Below are 12,500 nucleotides of genomic sequence, written 5' to 3' on the forward strand. Positions count from 1 at the left end.
ATAGATAGATAGATAGATAGATAGATAGATAGATAGATAGATACATTAATAGACAGACATATGTATATATATTCTTTACTCTTTTACTTGTTTCAGTAATTTGATTACGGCCGTGTTGGAGCACCGCCTTCAGTTGAGCAAGTCAACCCCAGGTCTTATTCTTTGGAAGCCTAGTACTTATTATATCGGTCTCTTTTGCCGAACCGCTAAGGTACGGGAACGCAAACACACCAGCATCTGTTGTCAAGCGATGTTGGGGGAACAAACACAAACACATAAACACACACACACATATACATATATATATATATATATATATATATATATATATACATATATATATACGACGGGCTTCTTTCAGTCTCCGTCTACCAAATCCATTCACAAGGCTTTGGTCGGCCAGAGGCTATAGTAGAAGACACTTGCCCAAAGGTGCCACGCAGTGGGACTGAACCCGGAACCATATGGTTGGTAAGCAAGCTACTTACCACACAGCCACAAACGTATACATGTGTTTGGTTGTGTGTGGTTATATGTGTATGCGTGTTTCTTTCTTTGTGTGTGTGCATGAGTGCGTGAGATAGAGATAGATAGATAGATAGAGAGAGAGAGAGAGAGAGAGAGAGAGAGAGAGAGAGAGAGAGAGAGGAGTGAGTGTTTGTGTACGTGTAAATACAGAAAGCGATCATGAAATACATGAAATCAAAATGAAGTGCATCTCTACACGAAGTTAATAGTCCGATATATCTAGAACACACAATACTCTCTGCTTGAAATAGTGATAAAAGAACCCCGCCACCACCACCACCACTACCACCAATGTATCTCATCCACTCTCTCTCTCCCTCTTTCTCTCTCTCTCTCACTTTCTCTCCCTCTCTGTACCCATTTCACTCTTTCTCTCCCTCTTGCTCTCTCCCTCCCGTGTCCAGTGTCTAGCAAAACAGTTGAAATAATGGAAAGCAATAAAATAAGATGGCGATTTTATGAAAATCTTATTTCGTGTCTACAGAAACGGAAATTAGATAAAATCAATGGAGAACTACCGATAAACGTATATTCCTGCAACACCTATATAACTAAACAGAAATTCTTACTTTCATTTTTCTTCTGTTATTTGTGCGTCGACGTATGTTTGAGTGTGTGCGCCTGTAAATATCTGTTTTGTATGTGATTGCGTGTAGGTCAGTCTGCGTGTGAGCGCTTCTTGTTTATTGCTGTGGTTTGTGCTATTTCAGATTATTATCATAATTTTAATTTAGTAATAATTCTATTATTCTCCTTATAACACTATCTACACACACTATATCTATGTTAGCTGTAGCAATAATATTACAATCAGCGAATCACCAGAACTGTTATTTCATGATCTTCACTATTACAAGAATACGTTACGTTAGGTCTATGTGAATTCGTATCACTGTTGTATTACGTTTTTAATCTTCGTTATTTCAGGTTCAATAACAAGTGTTTCACTCAAAAAGAGGAGGAGCTTCTAAATGATGTCTGGACCTGCTTGAAATAAACAAATTTCTTATTCTTTACTGCCCACAAGGGGCTACACACAGATGGGACAAACAAGGACAGACAAACGGATTAAGTCGATTATATCTACCCCAGTGCGTAACTGGTACTTATTTAATCGACCCCGAAAGGATGAAAGGCAAAGTCGACCTTAGCGGAATCTGAACTCAGAACGTAGCGGCAGACGAAATACCTATTTCTTTACTACCCACAAGGTGCTAAACACACACAGGACAGACAAAAGGATTAAGTCGATTACATCGACTCCAGTGCGTAACTGGTACTTATTTAATCGACCCCGAAAGGATGAAAATCAAAGTTGACCTCGGCGGAATTTGAACTCAGAACGTAACGGCAGACGAAATTCCTATTTCTTTACTACCCACAAGGAGCTAAACACAGAGGGGACAAACAAGGACAGACAAACGGATTAAGTCGGTTATATCGACCCCAGTGCGTAACTGGTACTTATTTAATCGATCCCGAAAGGATGAAAGGCAAAGTCGACCTCGGCAGAATGTGAACTCAGAACGTAATGGCAGACGAAATACCACAAAGCATTCCGCCCGGCGTGATAATGATTCTACCAACTCGCCACCTAAACAAATTTCTATAAAATTCCAAACCTTCTGTCTTAAAGAACCGTTTATCTTTCATCTTCTACTTGTTTCAGTCATTAAACTGCAGCCATGCTGAATCACAGCCTCGCAGAAATTTTAGTCGAACGAATCGACGCCAGGACATTTTTCTATCGGTTTCGTTTGCCGAACCATTAAGTTACGGGGACGTAAATACAGCAACGCCATTTGTTTAGTGGTGATGGGAGACAACCACAAAGAAACCAATGCACGCACACAGCACGCCTAAACTATTTTGTGCTTTACGTATCTCCCGGCCTGCTGCTAAACTCTCAGTATTTTTGCATAACATTACATCTGCTTTTAGATTGCCATTTATTTTGCGTTACAGCAAGTCTGCCTCAGACTTTTATATGTATATTGCTAGGTTGCCTCTGGTCCGCCATCTCTTTCTATGACAAACCAGCAGCACACTGGTAATATATATGATTGTCTCAGTTTGCTTCTGCCTGTTATGTATTTTGTTTGATATTATGTCTACCGGATTTTTTGGATGACCATTGACTCATGAGAGAGTTCCTCTGCCCTTTGACAGGTTTTGTTTTTAGTCCTGCTGGGTGTCCAAATCACCCTCCTCACCAAGAAATCTTGGTGGGGTTGCCAGTTTAGACGCCAACGACCCGACCATGTAACAGGTTGTACTGGGTTACATGTTACCAGTAGCTCCAAGCGGAGACCTGACTACCTCAGGACTGCCATCTTTTTGCATGATGTCAGAACTACCTCTGAGTTGCCGTTTACCTTGCGTATCACCAATTCTGTCCTCGACTACCATTTCTTTTACATGACACCAAACCTGCTTTTGACTGATGAATAATTTGCCTGACAATGTCGTTATCTCACGTGGAGATAATCTTTAACACAATTTGCTTATTCAGCTTAGATCTTCCCAGTATAGGGAAGAGTAACCTTTCCACTTTATTGTTCCTTCCAATGGCCTACCGTCCTTGATTCTGAATACATGACCCAACGAAATTAACTTTCAGTACTCTCAGTAGTTCTATTTTCCTTTTCTTATGTACGAATTGAATTCAATTATTGGTGATTCGATCACTACAATTTATATTATGCTTTGAGCAAATGATTGGATTTCCTTGGTTATACTCTTTCAAATGACGGGTAAGGTTCTGATGTAACCCACAAAAACAACAAAACAGAGTAAAAAAAAACAGCATTACTTTTGGGCGGCGAGCTGGCAGAATCGTTAGCACACTGGGCAAAATACTTAACCACATTTCGTCCGCCATTACGATCTGAGTTCAAATTCCACCGAGGTCAACTTTGCGTTTCATCCTCCGGGGTCGATAAAATTAGTACCAGCCGAGACCTGGAGTCGATATAGTCAAACTAACCCCTATCCCGAACTTGCTGGCTCTATGCCAAAACTTAGAACTAATATAAGCAGCATTATCAGCAATATTTTTTACCAACCAAACAATAGTATACTACGATAGCATCAACTAGTGAAAGAGAGTGATGGTCATTCGAAGGGATAGAGATAGCGGTCGGGTCGCCTGCAAATCACATACTGTCGTCTTTAAAGTCGTCCGACGCATTCGACAATGCACTGCTTCCGAGTGAGAGGAAACAGTTATGTCATTAATCATAGGTTGTTTCGATCAAGTCTCAGTGTCGAATAAATGCAATATTTTTAACCAATAACAATAGTAACAATAACAAGTATATCAAAACATAAATTACTAATATTGGGTTTTCCGGAAAGTTCGTGCCGATTTATAGTAGCTGACATTTAGACTTATTTTATAACATGATTGATTTCATAAAATAGGATTTGACTACACCTCCATTTAGAGCACAGTTTAAGCTATCTTTTCGTGGAAGAAGATTTATGTTCCTATAACCTGTGTTAATTCTGTAAACCTTTAAAATGGAAGGTAAGAAAGTTCATTTTCGGCACTTGATGCTTTGGGAACCAGACAAAAATTGCTGTAGCTGGGCTGGGATGTGTTATTCCACCCTCCATATTCACCAGATGTTGCTCCTTCAGATTTCCTATTATTCAGAATAGTCTCATGCAAAATAGTCATAATGGTAAAATTTCAATTCCTTGGATGACGTAAAAGGATACCTTGATGAATTCTTTGCCATGAAACCACCTCAATTCTGGGAAGAGGATATTTTCAAGTTAAAGGAAAGATGGAGACGCATTGTGCAACAAAATAGTTCATACTTGGCTGATTAAAAATGTAATGGCAAGTATTTATTGACCTTTTTCTTTCCTTTAAAAATCGGCACGAACTTTCCGGTCAACTAAATAGTTTCTGATTTAGACACAAGGCTAGCAATTTCAAGATAAGTCGAATATACGAAGCGATCACCCCCATGTATGCTATTTTATCGGCCCCTGGTGGACGATTGGCACATTTGACTTCAGTGGGAAATGAACTCAGAAAGTAAAAACGACAACATGTATTCAAGCTATAGGGAATACGTATACACGGTTGCTCGAAATGCTAGTAATAACATATGAAAGTGCAATTGCAGATATATCATGTCTGAATATGTAACGAGATAGTCATAGTTAGAACGCTTTTCGTCAAATTACGGCTCGACCAGCGCTAACCTCTGACTTAACATCAAGTACCATTGATATGTATTCATTATAAAATCAATCAAATAAAAATTGACAGCATTTCAGTATTTATATCATATTATGTAGAGTCCGTCGTAGTTTTCTTCCCCTCCGTCCCCATCCTCATATTTGTATAGTTCCACCTTGATGACCATGACAACCATAATTCTCTTATTATCGCAATAATCGTACTTTTCATTAACAGAATTCTTATTAATTGCATGTCATAAACCAAACAGATTAAATTACATATATAATATTATAAATACCCTAGAGACAATCACAATATAGAATTAAATAGTTATTATTGCTGTTTGCTATCTGAAACATCAGTTTCCTCTTTTCTCTTTCCGAAAGAAAGAAAGAGAGGAGAAAGTGGGAGAGGCAGACAGTGCTAGAGAAAGCGAAACAGTGCTAGAGAAAGACACCCACACATAGCACTGGTATCAGTTTTATCTGAGCGGAAAATATTTGTCGAGACCATCTTTCTTGCTTATGTCCGGTCAGTTCCTCCATTTCCCTTTACGATCGAGAGATTTGCCTGCGCCATTTAATAAATACTATAATAAAATACATGTTCTGAAACCTAATTATTTTATAAAAAAATATATCATAGAATCTCCATTAGTATGACTTTTTCATTCCTAATCCAAAGAACCTAATAGCCTATAAATCTCATAAATAGTTGAGGCGATAATAAAAATACTCTCATTTATGCGACAGTCACCCATTTATGTTTAATTTTTAGGTTCCATTTCGTCACTTTGTCACACATTTCTATCCCAGTCGACCGACTTAGAGATAATTAATCGTTTGTTTCAATCCGAAAGAGATGGCGATAATAGCATATGTGCTGATGACCATTATAAAAGCTGATTATTAGCTGAACATTTGGTTAGCCGTTAGGAATATATTTATTCTAATTAGTGCGTTATGAATAATAATTCTGATATGATCTTTTATTATCTTGCTTTTCGTGTCATCATTCATTTGGAATATTTGAAATTAGTCAAATAATCCGGGAAATATATCTCATCTATTTCAGTGTTTCTGCTACAGCATCTAGTAACATGTGACAAACATGGCGTGCCCTTCCCGAATGTCTGTGCGTTCATGCGTGTGTGAGTGTGTTTTGGTGTACATGTGTGCGTGTGTGTGCGCGCGCGTCCGTGCAGCCAGTGTGTGTGTGTGTGTGTGTGTGTGTGTGTGTGTGTACGCCCACGTGAATCAAACAGGGTCATCTTTGCTTGGTCAAAAACAAAAATCTAATGTCAGTGCCATCTCTGAAGTAAAACCAGGACAACGGTTCTTTGTAGATTTTTAATGTGATTTTCTATAATGACATACCTTCCGGAAAGATTTTAGTTTCAGCAATATAATTTATTTATTTATTTATGCACACTTTTTCAAGCCTAGCCAGGCTCATGGGCCCGGTTTCCCGGTTTCTGTGGTGTATGTGTTCCCTCCAGCTGGACGGAACGCCAGTCCATCACAGCCTTTCTCAAGAGGCAGGAAGAAAGTGTGAGAGAAAGTTGGGGGAAAGAGTACAATAGGGATCGCCACTACCACCTGCCGGAGTCTCGTGGCGCTTTAGGTGTTTTCGCTCAATAAGCACACACAACGCCCGGTCTGAGAATCAAAGCGCGATCCTCCGACCGCGAGTCAACTGCCCTTGCCACTGGGCCATTGCGCCTTCTTATAAACGTGCCCTTTTATAGCCTAGCCAGGCTCATGGGCTCGGTTCCCCGGTTTCAATGGCGTATGTATTCCCCAGCTGGACGGGACGCCAGTCCAGCGCAGCGTTACTCATTTTTCCAGCTGAGTGGACTGGAGCGACGTGAAATAAAGTGTTTTGCTCGAGAACACAACCCGTCGCCCGCTCCAGGAATCGAAACTGCAATCTTACGATCATGATGCTGACACCCTAACCCCTAAGCCACGCGCCTCCACTCAGCAATATAATAACGACCTTAATGTCTCAACTACTCAGTGTGTTAGCGCATGTAAACAACAAGTTTTATGAGATGTAAAGAGTGGCAGAGACATGGTAAAGTAGATGTATCTATGACACACAAAGGTTTTGTTGAACCGTCATGTATGAAGTATGAAGTTTTCTGCCAGATCTGTAGTAAACTTAGTGATATCATCATCTATTAATCAAAGAAGTGTATGCAGTGTTTACTGTTGATGGCGATACTTAAGTCGTTGTAAAATCTGATTTTGCATACCTTTGTACAAAAGCCTCCCACTGACAGAAGTTCCTTTGTTGTTAGCTCAATATTTCCAACAGTCGCTCCACCTGTTGGAAATAACAACCTCTACCAAGACGATAAAATTAATTATCGATCAAGAATTGGTGTCAATGTAATCGATTAAGCCTCTCCAGATAAAAGTGCTGATCTTGTGCCAAATTTTGAAACTGTTTTGTTATCACTATTATTTTTATTATTACGGTGGTGGGAGTTCAAATACCGCTGAGATAGACTTTGTCTTTCATCCTTTCTGTGTCGATAAAATAAATACCAGCCGAGCGATGTGATCGTTTTAATCAATTTCCATATCCTTTCAAACTTTCTGGCCTTTTGTCAAAAATTAGGAAGAATTATTAAGGCAGTATTCTGGTAGAATCGTTTTCGAATCTAATAAATGCTTAGCCTGCATTTCTTCTGGGTCTTTACACACCGAGTCCAAATTTTGCCGAGGTCTGTTTTATCACACATCCTTTCAGGATCGCTAGATTAAGTCCTAGTTGAACACTGGGGTCGATGTAATCGACTTGCCCCTTATCGTACAAATGGTGGCTCAGTGCCAATATTTGAAACCATTGTGAGTTGTTCCTATGCAGCCGCAGTAGACTTTGTCTTTCATTCCTCCGGTTCAATAAAATAAAATACCAGTCTACTACTGGAGTCGATGGTATCGATTATTCCCCATCCCTTCAAAATTGCCCAAATCAGGGAACATTACTATTATTTTGTACAACCAGCATAAAGACTTAGTATTAATGACACTTTCTTATATAAGCACACAGCCTGGAATTTTGGCAGGGAGGTCAATCGCTTACGTTGAACCCATTGATCCATTGATGCTCACATTTATAGATCCCGGAGGGATAGAAAGCAAAGTCGAACCTCGGCGGAAGTTGAACTCAGAACGTAAAGGCAGACATAATGCCACTAAGTTCAATATCCTGTTTGCTAAACCACTCTGTCAGCTCGCCGCCTTTGCAGTAGCAGCAATAGCAACGCTAGAAGGAGAAGAACAGGAAAACATGATCTTCGTTTTCGCATGTGTGCCAATTCCTTACTAATATATCTCGTCTATCGACATAATAACGTTCCATAATTGTATTTTGAGCTCATGCGGTAATGAGAAAGATTTAATTTTGCTAAAATAGCTAACACAACAAACATCGTGAGTGGGAAATGCAAATCGCCGAAACCAAGATATTCGAATATTTTTCAATATGGAAAAGAGAAAAAAAAAAAAAAAAAGAATCGTTAAACCATAAATTTGCCTTAGGTAAAGTAATAATTTGTATGCTTTTTAATTTATAATGTAAGAATTTGAGAATATATGTAACGAAATCATTATCTTGGAATTTTTTTTTTTTTTCTGAAGAAGAAGCCTTTATATTTAGTTTGTTTGAAGAAGCTAATAATTTTAGGAACTTGAATTTAAATAAATAGATTATTGCATATGCAGGATTTTGTGCAATAAGAGACTGAAATAAATAAATAAATAAATAAATAAATAAATAATATATATATTGTGTGTATATATATATATATATATATATATATATATATATATATATATATATATATAAATGCATGTGTGTGTATATATATGCAAGACAGTGTGTGTGTGTATATATATATTTACTTATACATATATATGTATATATATATATATATATATACATACATGCATATATTTTACACAACACACCGACACACGCACACACATATACGGATAGAGATATACACATACATATATATGTATAAAACAATGAGTTCCATTTCAGTTTAACACATTTTAATAGTAAAATACAAAACTTTCGCTGGTTAACATTAATTTCTTTAAAGCGACAGAGTGTGTGTGTGTGTATGTTTATGGTTTTCGTATTTATAGTCACATTTTGGAACTGTGTCCTGCATTGCGAAATGTTCCACAGGCATAAAACCGCGCATTATTTTCTTGATGCTACGTTGCTCAGTGACGTGGCAATCTTGAAACCATAAAAATGTTTCATTACCATTATTAAATAATGTTTATAATTTGATGCCCTTCGTAAGTTCGAATCCTTAGGAGTCGGCAGCTGGACGACTGCTTCGTTTTAGTGTGGCTGCTGGGCATTTTTGAATGGATGGTGAACGACGAACGGCTTTGTGGTAACAGAGCAAATTTAACATACTTTTTAATATGCATAAATTCCCTTAAAATTTCACTCACACTTTCTTAACAAACAATTATTCTTTCTGTTTTTGGCACGAGACATGCAATTTTAAGTGGAGGGATTTAGCTTGAACCCAATGATTTATTGCAAGGTATTTCATGGACACCGATTGGAAAAGTCAGCCTCAGCGGAATTTGAACTCAGAATATAAGCCCAGAAGGGATGCCGCTCAGTATTTTGACCGGCGTGCTAATGATTCAAGCAGCTCATTAACTTAGGTTTTATTCAAGATACTATCTCTCTCTCTCTCTCTCTCTTTTACTCTTTTACTTGTTTTAGTTATTTGACTGTGGCCATGCTGGAGCACCGCCTTTAGTCGACCAAATCGCCCCCAGGACTTATTCTTTGTAAGCCTAGTACTTATTCTATCGGTCTCTTTTTCCTAACTGCTAGGTGCGGGGACGTAAACACACCAGTATCGGCTGTTAAGCAATGTTAGGGGGACAAACACAGACACGCAAACATATACACACACATACATATGTATATATACATATATACGACAGGCTTCTTTCAGTTTCCGTCTACCAAATCCACTCGCAAGGCTTTGGTCGACCCGTGGCTATAGTAGAAGGCACTTGCCCAAGGTGCCACGCAGTGGGACTGAACCCGGAACCATGTGGTTCGTAAGCAAGCTACTTACCAAGATTTACCACAAGGTCAGCAATTTGGGGAGGAGATAAGTCAAGAACATCGATTCCAGTGTTCAATTGGTACTTAATTTATCGACTCCGAAAGATGATGAAATGCAATGCCGACCTGGCGGAATTTGAACTCAGACCATAAAGATAGACGGAATGCCGCTTGATATTTTATCGGGCGTGCTAACCGTTCCGCCATCACACCGCCTTCTATACATCTATGTAATAACTGAAAGCATTGAAGAAACCATTCGGTGTGTTGTTTTACATCAGAGATTGTCTCTTTTTTCTTTATTTAAATCCACATAGAAACGAACAAATGAAACGCAAGAAATTTCCTCATCCTTCGTATCCGCATGATTGTCATAAAATGTGTTTTCTTATATTCTAATTTACTGAAATTCTAATTCAATTGTCAAATGCTTCATTCTTTTTAACCATTCTATTGAAACATAAAATATACGAATTTGAGAGTTGCCACTGCTGCTGCGGCTGCTGCTGCTGCGGCTGCTGCTGCTGTCACTGTTACTGTTGACTTTCTTGCATCGTTTAAAATATATTTTACAAATGCTGTTGCGATGTAGGTGGAAAGTGTTTTCTATTCAAGCATCGCTCATATCTCATATATATTATAATGAATTTTAACGTATCTTTAACGTAGAAAAAATATGGTTTTTGCTTTTTACAAACATTCACACATACGCATACATATACACATACATATATGCATACGTATATTTTTGTTGTTCTTCTTCTCTTGGAGTAGTAATTTTGGATAACCACTGAATACGACAAGATTCTGTTCTTTTTTTTCTTTTCATGAAACAGAATGACAAGTCTATCATATTCAAATAACGTTCAGAGTTAATATATTATTGCATGCGTGCATGTGTGTGTTTGTGTATATGGAGGGGAAGCATGTGCGGGTGTATGGACTGCGAGTGTGTGTGTGTGTGGTGTGCATGCATGTTTATGAGTATAAACACCCACCGACACATATACTCACATAGCGAGCAAGGAATAAACATATATATGTAGATATGTAGATAGATATTTAGATAGATAGATAGATAGATAGATAGGTAGATAGATAGATAGATAGATAGATAGATTGATAGATAGATAGATAGATAGATAGACAGAGTGATAGATAGATAGATAGATAGATAGATAGATAGATAGATAGATTGATAGATTGATAGATAGATAGATAGATAGATAGATAGATAGATAGAGAGAGAGATATGTAGATAGATAGATAGATAGAGAGAGAGATATGTAGATAGATAGATAGATAGATAGATAGATAGATAGATAGATAGATAGATAGATAGATAGACAGATATGTAGATATATAAACGCTGATATATATATATATAGAGAGAGATAGAGAGATAGATAGATAGATAGATAGATACATACATACATACATACATACATACATACATACATACATATACGAACATTAATATACTACATGCAGTCATACACATTTAAAATTCGCACGTGCACGTGTATAGTGTATTTATTAGGTGTTATGAGAATTGAATATCTTTTGCGCAACTATTTATGTGCGACTATGCTTGCATGTATGCGTGTGCATATGTGTGCGCGCATGCGTTCGTTCCTGTTTCTAAGTGTGAGCTTATATGGGTGTATGTTTATGTGATATGTATCTAAAATTTCATGTAATTTGCATTTTGTTATAGTTATAAGATTTTTCGTATGTATGGTGATTTAATATCTCGCAACTGAAATTGATAAATACATAGATAAACACACAAACGAACAACGAATATGTTTGAATAGCATATTTAAATCTCTGTTCATAGAAGTATTATATCATTTGTGTAAAGAGAACTACAATTCATTTTTGTTAGGTAAGTTTTGTAATATTCATTTTATTGTATTCCATTTTATTATTTTATTTTATCTGCATTGCACTGAGGAATAATTTCCTGTTATCTTAAGCACTCTGAATATAAACTAAATACGGAGAAAATCTGTAGTTATGTGAGTAAGAAAGCGTTTACTAACATCAATAATGTTTTACCTGGATAAATACGAGAATTGTAGATGAGCGGAGATAAGACTACATGATTCACAAAACCCTTTGAGAAACATGAAGTTTTGAGCTTGGTGACACTGAACTGAACAATAGGCAAGTGTCGTGTAAGACGTCCTCAAATTGATCGATGAATCTGGGACCAGATTTTGATACATCAACTGAGCATAAACCGATCAAATGGGTATATGTGTGTATGTACTCCTATATATGTGTGTATGGCCACCACCTGCAGCACGGGCAACATCAGCGCGATAAGAGAAGTCCTCGCAGACGCGTATCAGCATATCACAATCCAATGAGTTGAGTACTGTTGTTATTCGATGTTTAAGGTCATCGAGGTTAGTGAGTAGCGGTGGAGCATAAACGCGATGTTTTACATATCCCCACAAGAAAAAAATCATAAACATCGAATAGCAACAGCGATCAACTTCAGTGGATCATGATATGCTGATACGCGCCTGGGAGGAATTCTCTTATCGCATTGATGTTGCTCTTGCTGCAGGTGGCGGTCACGTTGAGCACTTGCAAGACAGGAAATAAAAGGTGATTGTGAGTAAATACTTGTGACTTAACTTGA

Source organism: Octopus sinensis, linkage group LG8 (assembly GCF_006345805.1).
Source record: "Octopus sinensis linkage group LG8, ASM634580v1, whole genome shotgun sequence".
NCBI classification, from domain to species: domain Eukaryota; kingdom Metazoa; phylum Mollusca; class Cephalopoda; order Octopoda; family Octopodidae; genus Octopus; species Octopus sinensis.